The sequence below is a fragment of the Stegostoma tigrinum genome, chromosome 34, assembly GCF_030684315.1.
Source record: "Stegostoma tigrinum isolate sSteTig4 chromosome 34, sSteTig4.hap1, whole genome shotgun sequence".
Taxonomy (NCBI): Eukaryota; Metazoa; Chordata; class Chondrichthyes; order Orectolobiformes; family Stegostomatidae; genus Stegostoma; species Stegostoma tigrinum.
Window position 1 is genome coordinate 7,323,119 of NC_081387.1, and position 10,560 is coordinate 7,333,678.

General features: G+C 42.6%; 1 non-coding gene across 1 annotated transcript; it reads right to left on the reverse strand.

Moving 5' to 3' along the window:
- Nucleotides 1-2,240: 2,240 nt before the first annotated feature.
- trnas-cga (transfer RNA serine (anticodon CGA)) lies at nucleotides 2,241-2,322 on the reverse strand. Its single transcript has one exon. It is a non-coding gene; the product is annotated as a tRNA-Ser (tRNA).
- Nucleotides 2,323-10,560: the final 8,238 nt, after the last annotated feature.

Consider the following 10,560-nt stretch of genomic DNA (forward strand, 5'->3'; position numbering starts at 1 on the left):
GTCCAATGTGTCCAGGTAATTGGGTTTCCCATGTAAATTACAAGGACGGCGGAAGTGGCTTAGTGGGAAACTCTCCGATAGGTTGGAGTGGACTCGAATGGCCGAACGGCCTGCTTCTGCACTGCGAGCGTTCTGAGTATGTCAGCAACACTTTCCAGAGTCAGGGACAGCGTTTCAGCTTTGCCCTTGCAATAATCTCAACTCGAAACGTTAACACTGCATTCTCTTTGCAGACACTGCCAAGCCTGTTAATATTCTCAAGCAATTCCAGTTTGGTTGTGGCTTGTATTTCTTCTTTCGCTCTTTGTGATAGAATAGGGGTGTTGATTTATCTGATTTCTGTTTCGTAAAACCGGCGAGATTAATTTTTAAAAAGACCGAGGTATGACAGCAATCTACAGCACGGAAGGACATGAAGTGCAAATTATGATAAAGTTTGCAAGAAGGTTTCATCTATGGATTTGGAATGTGACCGTTTTTCCAAATAAGTATGTACAGGATGCGCAGTACCTTTTGACTCTCAGAAAACATTACATGCGTTCAGTAACATCTTTGTGCAGACATACTCCGCTTCCTTTATTTTTCTATCAGCTGAGCTGTGTACAATGCAAGGCTTTTGATGTCGGTCAATAATCTAGGTCAGAACGAATCAGCTTTCAAAGATTTTGAGCGAGAATAAAATGATTCATTGGACAACAAATATCAAAGTTCCACATTCTTGGGTTAATCATTTGGTGATACTTTGGCTATTTCTTCAGACGGGAAGTGCTTACATTGCGAGAATTTTTTCAGGACAGATTTGATGTCGATGGGAGGTGTCTTCTGGTGCACTCGTAATGCTCCATTCTCTGAGCATGAAGCTCATATTTACGTCTCATCCGGTCCATAGGTGTGTCGCAGCATCTTTAAACAAGCTGATTTAAAAAATATTTAGAATTGACATCAAAGGTCTTTCGTCGAAGTGGGACAACCTTTAAAGAAGTCATTCAAAGAGCCAAGATAAATAATTGGCAGCTGGTATTACACAAACACAGTTAGTGGTATACACGTTGAACTCTCTGTTGTAGATAACACAGTGTGGGGCTGGAGGGGCACAGCAGGCCAGGCAGCATCAGGAGAGCAGGGAAGTGACAGAGATAACACAGTGTGAAGCTGGAAGAGGACGGGTCGGAGATGACACGGGGTGGTATTCTTACTATCTCTGAACACTCAGTTCTACACTTTCTGTTTTAATAAAACTCCCCATCTATCATTTCAGCATTTCCTTGGCCTCCTTCCTTCCTGTTCACATTCTATGATTCTACCTTCATCAATCCACTAATCATGTGATTTTTTCTGTTCAGGATTCTGAACAAGTGAAATATTTCATATTTCTTATTTTCGAACGTACTTGTCACAAACTTAATACCTTCAATTATGTTTATTTACTTTTCTCGTCCGAGCTGCTCTGTCATTTTTATACTTATTTTTTGTTTTTGCTTATGTCATAGCCATCTGTCAGGTCAGCTGAGTGAAAAAAAACTCAAAGAAGTAAATCAGAAACAAAGCAGTTCTGACGGAAGTGTTACTCGACCTGACACATTAACATTGATTTCTCTCCCAGCTGTTGCCACACCTACTAAGATTTTCCAGCAATTTCTGTTTTTTGTTTATGACATTACTTGATCAGCTTTGAATGGCAGGGACATTTTACACTTCTGGCAGAAGATAAGTTTCGTCTGTTCAATTTCTCAAGTGGAGACAGGATTACTGGAAGCATTGAACTGTTATTCTCAGAATAATTCTATACCCACTGTTCTTAGAGCCCAATCAGTAATTTCCAGTTTTTTTTTTCAACACCGTGCCTCCCATTTCATTTACAGAATTATTTCTTCATCTTGTCAACAAAAAGAAAACAGCTTTGCACATGTGGTGAGCTACGTGGAGATTGATTGCTTTAAGTCCTGAAAAGTGCTAAACATTACACATGAATGAGCTTGAAAATAAAACTTTGTCCGGAAAATCTATTTACGTGTCGATTTTGATGCTACCAAAGATTTGACAACAGCTCCTTGTTGTACATCGAGACCTCTTCTTGAGTTGCAACTCTGAAGGGAGATTTTGGGAAAACTGCTGAAGTTAAGGTCTTTTTCCGTCAGTTAATGGAGCAGTTAAGTAAGTACCGCAGATTTTTCTTGAGAAGGATATCAATACCCAATTGAAAGCGACCTTAACCACAAAACTGCCTGAAGCGGCTGCGTCGCTGTGAGCAGGATTCGAACCTGCGCAGGAAATTCCCATTGGATTTCGAGTCCAACGCCTTAACCTCTCGGCCATCACAGCTAGGGGAGCTCCCGGTTTAGCAACTTGAAATTCCCATTGCAAAGAGAAACAAAAGTCGTAGTGAACCATGAAATTTAACAAAAATAAAAGCTTTCAGGACGTAGCAAGCATGACCTAACCTGCGCACAAGCCGTCAAAGCTCACCTTTTAAACAGATGGATTTCCCTCATAATCTGAATTCTCATACAACTGATGCTGAGGGCACGACTTGTTATCCAGTCATCGAGTCACAGATTTATGCATTGCGGAAAGAGACCCTTCAACGCATTGTGTCCGCAATGGCCCCCGTTTCTATCTCCTTCCCAAAGTCAATCAACCCGACTGCCCTGGCAGACCCATTTTACACACAGCCCCCTCCCCCGGCCAGGAACTCCAGCATCTCGTCCGGAACGTTGCATGAGATTGCGCTATAAGTATTAATCTTAACACTAAAATACTGATACTAAACACGTAAGTACTATCGTACATCAGATCAAATGCACGCATTGGAGAGAGTGCAGAAGCGATTTACAGGGGGGGGGTTGCAGGAAAGAGAATCTGAAATTATTCTGATAGACTGAAGAACTTGAGACGGTATACGAGGAGGTTTGATCGAGGACTTTAAACTGATGAGCGGGCTGGATAACATAGATAAGGAAGGATATTCCCGTAAGATAAACAAGAACCATACGCCAATAGGATTGAAGTGACTCTATTAAGAAGTAAGGGTAATGTCAGGAGTAAAATCCGTAGTATTTCTCAGGCCATCCATAACGTCATCACCTCAGGTGACCTCCGGCCCGCAGCCTCCGACATCATCATTCCCCAATCTCTCATCGCCCGTTTCTATCTCCTTCCCAAAATCCATAAACCCGACTGCCCTGGCCGACCCATTTCGCACACAGCCCCCTCCCCCGGCAAGGAACTCCGCGTCGACGTCTGGAACACGACCCACGCCCTCCACTTCCTCCAAGACTTTTAATTCCCTGGCCCCAACACCTCAACATCACTGGGGGCGTCCAATCTCGGTATACTTGCATTCTCCATGTCGACAGCCGAAAAGTCATCCACTTCTTCCTCTCCCACAGGCTCGATCGTCCCCCTCCACTGATACCTTTATCAGATTAACTGAACTCTTCCTGACCCTTAACAACTTCTTCAACTTCTCCCACTTCTGGCAGACTAAGGGGTTGAGCAAGGGCACCCCCACGGGCTCAAACTATGCCTGCCTCTTTGAAGGATACGTGGAACAGATCCTCTTCTGCATCTACACTGGTACTATCCCTAACTTATTCTTCCTTGACATCGATCAACTTGACTAACAGCTTCCGTCCGCAACCTCAGGTTCACCTGGATCATCTCTGATATCTCTGTCTCCATCGCTGGTGACCACCTCGAAACTGATATCTATTTAAATCCCACCGACTCCCACAGCTACCAAGATGACACCTCCTCTCACCCACCTTCCAGCAAGAATGCGATCTCCTACTCCCAATTCCTCCACTTCCGCCGCATCTGCTCCCAATATGAGGCAGTACACGCCCGAACATCCCAGATGTCTTCTTATTTTATAGGCTGCAACTTCCTCCCTTCAGTGGTCGAAAACGCTCTCGGCCGCATTTCTTGCCTTTCCCGCACCTCAGCCCACACACTCCCTCCCCGAAATAAAAACAGAGACTGAACTCCCCTTGTCCTCACGTATTACCGCATTAACTTCCGGATTCAAAGCATATTGTCCACCAGCGGCCCCACCCCCGCCACTCCTGGACGACATTTTCCATCGTGGGCCTCCTCCAGTTTAATAATGACGCCAATACGAAACTGGAGAAGCAGCGCCTCATATACAGCCATGGAAGCCTATAATCCAAAGGTCTCAACGTAGACTGTACAAGCTTCAAAATCTGTCCACGCCAGGCCTCATCTCAAGACCAACAACTCTCCCTCTCATATCCGCCTCCTTGACCTGCCCGTCCTGTTTCCTACCGATCCGCTCCTCCCACCTCACTGACCAATACCCACCACTGCCTAACAGCTATCACCATCCCACCTACCTTTCCTAGCCTAATCCCCCTCTCTCTATTCAGTTCAGAGACTCATTCTCCTCCCACATCTTTGAAGAATGTTCATCAATATGCCGTCGAAATTGTCTCCAGAATCGTATTGCCTATTACATTGCCCTATTCATCGTTTAGACAGCAAGCATTGACAGCACAGACTAAGTGGCTTCGTTCTCCACTATAAACATTCTCTGCTTCGATATTTACATTCCCTTATTCAAGCGATACTTTTGTATTCTGGCTTCGAAACGAATACAAGGCTTCAAAATGTCTTATCTTCCACTCTACTCATTATTAAATTATAGTCTCAATCGTGTTTATTTCGTCCAAAATTATACCCGCGATGAGTTTTTGATTTGGATTTTCTCAAAGGCATCTGACTGGTTACCTGATCGGAACTTTTTCAGTTCTTCAGCAAAGTCTGGACGACTGGTTTGTTGAGTCCATGTAAAATTAAGTTATTGAAAGCACCGATCCACTATTCCAAGAAAAAATCAGCACCCGATGTTCTCGGAGCACAGTCGGTAATTTCCAGTTAAATCAATTTCCATTCTTATGTGCACGTTGCTTCGTGATTTCATGTGGTGGATTATTTCTGCGTCTTGACTAAACAAGGAAACATCTTGGGGAATGTGGAGAATTAAGTACAGGTTGACAGCTTCAAATCGTGAAAGGAGCCATCGGACAGCATCCAATTACCACAATCACAAGTCACGAATCTGAATCGTTATTACAGTTTTTAAAAAAAATCACTGATTTACATGAAGCATTGAGTATCGGTCTAGATTCCTGTCAGCAGCAGTATGATTTCCTTTTGCTCTGATTTTATTCTTTCCTGTCGGGTATTTGGGGAAGAAGATCGGCCATCGTCATTTGTCGACATACAGCTCCAAAGTCCCATTCGTGTGGTTGTACACTTAATTCCGCCGGAATAGCGAAGCAAGATTGTGAGGAAAAACTGAATTCGCAATTGAGAATACGTTCAAATCATAACCAATGAAGGAGTTTTTTAAAAAAAAGTGGACTGTGCGTTTCACTCCAGTTCTTCTCTGTTTTTGAATGATTGCTCATCTGTCTTTCCCGATATGAGGAAAATCGGACAATTGGTGGCTGTAACGTATTCATCCCTATTCCCTCACATTAATTGGTAGTTACACAATTGCTTTCGATGTAATTCTAGCTGGAAATTCATTTCAGGTAATGTTCATTCCCCTTCACAAAGTCCAAAAATTAAAAAAAAAGCGCAAGGGCCAATCAGCGACAACATTGCTCAAGGTCCGAGTAGGATTTGAACCTGAGAAGGGAGTCGACGTGGCCAACGCCTGGCCATCACAAACACTGCAGAGTGCCCTCTCCACGTCATCAAAATCTCATGGCAAAAAAAGGCCATAACATCGAAAGGTAAATCGATGATTAAGGACGCAGCAAGTGCGACTTAAACTGTTTTTGCATGACAATGTTGGCATCTTTTTCAGCTGCTCCAAAAAAAAGACTAGGATTCGAGACACAAGAAACAATACAGTGTCGAAAGAACGTTGGATACGAGATAACGTAACGGAGTGGATTAAGGATTCTCACATGCAAAAAATAACTCTAGGAATAAATGGGTCATTGTCGTGATGGAGGCTGCGAGTCGTGCGGTATAACACTGACGGGTAGCCGACATTTTCATAATTTTAAGATGGCGATCAAATGTAATATTTCCAAACTTGCGGCTGACACAGCGCCAGTGGCGATTTTATCTTTCGAAGAAGAAATAAATTGGATCGGAGAGGATTTAGATATGCTTAATATCTGGCAAATGCGTAGTACATGGTATATAATGTGAAAACTCTGATGCTATCATCTTTGTTAGATGTGTAGATTATTTCTTCAAATTTAACAGTTTGGAACACGCTGATGCAGAAATGGACTGAGGGCATTTTGTTAATAACTCATTGAAGTTTAGTAGTTGGTTTAGAAAGCTATTGTGACAACTCCAGAAATATCAGTCGTTAAAGCGAAAGGGCACGTTAAATGAAGCCTTATTCTAAATATATGGAAACTTTTAGTCAGACCACGCTTGGAGTACTGTAGGGTGATTTGTAATCCTTAATTTCGAAAAGATATGAGTAACATAAAATGAAAGTCGCGCATGTTCACTAGTCTTGATCCCAGAGCTGGGTGTTTGTCCTGCGAAGAGAGATGGATAATTTTGGCGTGAATTTTCTACAGTTTCAACGAACATTGAAACATAGAAAATACGTGGACAGAAAGACAGGATGTCGCAGTTTGCTTGTTGGGAATGTAGAAACAGGCGGACATAAATTAAAAGTAGAGTGTTACTATTTACATCTACGATGGGGAATTTGATTTTACTCTGAGCGTTGTGAATCTTTTAAATAGTCTACTTCATTAGGCTGTGGAAATTCGCTCTGTGAAAAGTTTAACATAGTGAAGTTTTTGAACTGTCAATCGCCTTTTCATTCCATTTCATACGTGGTTATTCTTTTTAAATTTGTTATTGGGATGTTAGTGTCCTCTGCTATGTCAGCATTTATTTTCCCTAATTGACCAGAGCGCATTAACTTAGATCACATTGTGATGAGGCTGGATTCACATCATTCTGGCTCGTCTCCCTCGAGGACAAGAGTGAATCAGATGATGATCTTATGACATTTTGTCGAGTGCAGAGTGCCCTCTCCACGTCATCAAAATCTCATGGCAAAAAAAGAGGCCATAACATCGAAAGGTAAATCGATGATTAAGGACGCAGCAAGTGCGACTTAAACTGTTTTTGCATGACAATGTTGGCATCTTTTTCAGCTGCTCCAAAAAAAAGACTAGGATTCGAGACACTCTCGACGGTGACAGCAGAGCACAGGTAACATTGCTGAAAATTGCTGTTGCATGAACTGACAAGGGAATGGAAGGGCGGGAGTCAAGGAGCATAGGTGTTTGTGTGCGTGAGAGAAAACGAGAAGATTTGGTTTTGAATTTTTCATCATAGGCATGCATCAAGTTTGTGTTCTGTAGGAAATAGGTGCACCTAGTAACAAATGTATGTCTTCATTTTTAGTAGCTCACTTTACTTTTTCAGCCGTGTTAACAAACAGCCCGAACACCAATGACTGCAACTTGGATTCCGGAGGTGATGCAGCTTTCACAGCTGAATGTACTAACCACGAAACTATTATGGCACCACAGCTCAGCCAGTGCAAAGGCAGCCACTTGTCGCCACATTTCACTCAGTTGTTCAGATTCGTGCCAGAAAAGATGTTTGGAAGTTTGAAATAGCTTGACATAGTTCTTCAAGCACAGCCATTTTTGGGACTATGCTTTTCGAATTTGACCAAATGTCATAACGTCAGTTCTTGATAAATTAGAACAAGGCTTTGCATTGAGAATTGGAAAGCATTGATCTTACTTGCAAAGCTTTACCCGTTGACCACCAAGGGTAAACAACCCCAACGCATCATCATAATCAGGCGAACGTTTCGAGTTGAGAAAAATAAACAAAAGTACTTTGCAAACCCAGGTAAAGAAGCTGCTTTGATGGACAATGATAACATTTAATTGAACAATAAACTCTGAATTTGCCCTATATATGCCCCTTCTTGCTGATGATATTTTGCAATATTTTAGATTTCCAATTTGCTGTGAGTTGGTAAAAGCACTGCGACCACAAATGATATGTTAAAGTGAGGGGTGCATGTCGACTGCAACATGGAGGCGACAGGACAGGGAGATCGGATGGCAAGCGAGGCATATGTGATGGTTTCTTTCATTCGGCGACAAATTCAGTAAACAAAGCATTGATACAATGCTAAAATTTAATGTGACAGTGGTTATGCCACTGGTGTAGCTGTGTGCACAGTGTCGATCACTACGGTACAGGAAGGATACAACGAATCAAAAGTGACTGTTGATGCAATTTTCCAACTAAAATATTGCCACATCTTGACATTTACAGATGTGAAGATAGAGGCGGTGTTCAGATGACCTAATTGTGGCGTACGGAGCACGGAGAGGTGTGGGTGAAATGAAAAAAAAAACGAACAAGCCATTGATATGCTTGGAAATTAATTGAGGTCTTGGAGTGAACCGTGGAGCGTTCTGTTCTTTTGGACTTTCCAACATGTAAAAGATTCTTTCGCACCACCCAATCTTCCGACTATTAACTCATCCCCATTGCAGTCGAGTACCTTGCCATCAGTAACATGGTCTTCTGTCGAAATATGTGTGTTCATTGCAAAATAAACGAAAATTGACGAACCACGTCCATATCGTTTGAATTACGCATCTCACTGGGTTCACATAAATTCCTGGAAACTCATTCTATGAATTCATGGACCTAAGTCTGACACAATATCGTAACAAAGTGTCACAGAATCATACAGCACGGAAACGGAGTTTTCGGTCCAACCAGTCCAGGCCGACCATAATCGAAAACTAAACTTGTCCCAATTGCGTGACTTTGCCCACATCCCTCCAAACCTTTCTAATTCATGTACTATTCCAAATCTTTAACAGCACCCACATCCACCATTTCCTCTGGAAATTCGTTTTACACATGAACCACCGTCTGTGTAAAATAAAATTGACCCATGCATATATATTTTAAAATCTTTTGCCTCTCACTTTAAAACATCTCCGTCGATTGGAAATGTTGCACCTAAGCTAAAACACACTTACTATCCACCTTCATTATTTTAAGAAACTCGATAAAGCCACCTCTCAACACCCTATGCTCCAGTCGCCAGCTATTTAACTTATCCATATGACAAACTCTCCACTCCCTGAAAATCTCTTTTGAGCATTCTCCAGCTTAGTAATATTTTTACAACCAAACACAGTACTCCAGAAGAGGCATCTCGAACGTCCTGCGCGACCTCAATAACACGTCCCAAATCCGATACTGAAAGGTCCAAGCAATGAAGGTGATCATGCCGAACACCTTCTTCACCACCCTGTTGAACTGAGATGCAAGCTTTGAAGAATTATGCACCCGAACCCCGATGTCTCTGTAATAAATAAAAACCGAAAGAACTGTTGCGGCTGTAAATCAGAAACTAAAAAAAACGGAAATCGCTGGTGAGTTCTGAGAAACGGTCACTGCACCTGAAACGATAACTCTGATTTCCTTCTAAAGACGCTATCAAATCTGTTGAGCTTTTCCAGCAATTTTCTGTTTTGTTCCAGAGGTATCTGTGTTCTACTGTACTTCTAATGTTATATTTCTTGCCTTTAAGGTTCAGAGAGCGAGAGCTTTTCTCTTTAGAACGATGAAGGATGAGAGGTGACTTGATAGAGATGTGCAAAATGATCAGAGGTATAGATAGAGTGGAGAGCCAGAGACGACGATGGAGTAGCTATTACGATGGGGTATAGTTTCAAAGTGACTGGAGATGGATATAGGGGAGACGGCAGAGGTAGGTTCTTTACTCAGAGTGTGGTAACGGCGAGAAATGCATTGCCGGAGAGGATAGTGGAGTCCGCCTCGTTAGGGACATTTAAGTGGCTATCAGAAAGCCACGGGGATGATAATATAAGGTGCGGGTGGAGGTTAGATAGACCTTAGGTTTAGGGTAACAGTTCGGCACAACATTACGGGCCGAAGGCCCTGTACTGTGCTGTGCTGTTCTATGTTGCCTTCGTTTGCTTTAGCAAATTGCAGCAACTCGCGTTTATCCAATTGAAACTCCATCTGCCACTTTTCAGCTCATTGATCCCAGTGATTAGATAAGATCTCTTTGTAATGTTAGATGACCTTCTTCACGATCCACTGTCGAACAAATCTCCTGTTCAGCCGCAAACTTACATGGTGCTTCAGTGTTTAACACTGCTACCTCACAGAGCTAAGGAACCGGGTTCGAGTCTCAGCCTTGGGCGATTGCCTGTGTGGAGTTTGCACGTTCTCAACATAGCTGTGTAGGTTTGCTCCGGTTTTCTCCCACAGTCCAAAGACGTGCAGGCTATGTAGGTTGTCTATGCGTAATTTGTTCAGAGTGCTGACGGATGTGTAGAATAGGGTGATGCTCCTGGGCTGGGTGTGGGCTTGTTGGGCTCAAAGGCCTACTTCCACACTGTAGGGATGCCATGGTTAATGAAAAACGTGCTTTCTATATTCTCATTGAGGTCATTTATATAAATGACAAACAAAAATGAACCCAGCACCAAACGTCGTGAAACATTTCTGGTCACACGCTCTCAGTCCGAAAAA